Source organism: Dipodomys ordii, unplaced genomic scaffold (assembly GCF_000151885.1).
Source record: "Dipodomys ordii isolate 6190 unplaced genomic scaffold, Dord_2.0 Scaffold60, whole genome shotgun sequence".
In the NCBI taxonomy this organism is placed as follows: Eukaryota; Metazoa; Chordata; class Mammalia; order Rodentia; family Heteromyidae; genus Dipodomys; species Dipodomys ordii.
In genome coordinates, this window is record NW_012267276.1 from 1,063,148 (window position 1) to 1,064,021 (window position 874).

Sequence of the window (874 nt, forward strand, 5' to 3'; positions counted from 1 at the left end):
CTCTTCAGCTCAATGCGAGCACTCTACCACTTGAGCTACAGCGCCACTTCCGGTTTTCTGGTGGTTTATTGGAGATAGGAGTCTCACGGTCTTTCCTGCCCAGGCTGGCTTTGAACCGCGATCCTCAAATCTCAGCCTCCTGAGTAGCTAGGATTACAGGCGTGAGCCACCAGCGCCTGGCTAAGTCAAACATTTTGTAGACACCAGTCAGTCACTTTTATCCCAGGATGCTATGGAGCTAAGTGCATGGGTTGTGGAAGCCTCCAAAGCCTGAAGTTTAACACCAGATCTGATACTGTCCTGCTGTGTGATTTGGGGGAAGTTGCCTCACCTCTCCGAGCCTCCCTTTCCTCCTCTGTAAGGGAGAGCGTTGAGGGCCTGGCCTGTCTTGCCTGGTGGCTGTGGTAGTAAATGAGGTAGCACACACGTTGTAGATAGATATGGCTCAGAAATGTTACCTGTTATTATCTTTATCAATTAGGTACAATTTTATGAAACTTGCTATTCATAAATTAAGCATGCTTACAGTTCCCAGATATTAGAATTTCACATTACTTAATGCATTTTATTTTGGCATAATGCACTGAACAGCATAGATAGGGTAGTTGGCTTTGATGAGATCTTAGACATGCCACCCTAAATATGGCACCTTGGGTTTTGGGAAGAGGCCCTTATTTGAGAGATGCTGTTACTATGTATGCAGGAACAAGACATCCTTAGCTCTGAAGACAGGGAAAACAGACAAGAAATCCCAGCAATCTGGCCTTGCTAAACAACTCTATTAGATAATACTCTTCTTTTTGAATTGTATTTCTCATGACTGTCCACACTTTATCATATCTAAACAAAAACATACACAACTATATGTATTTCC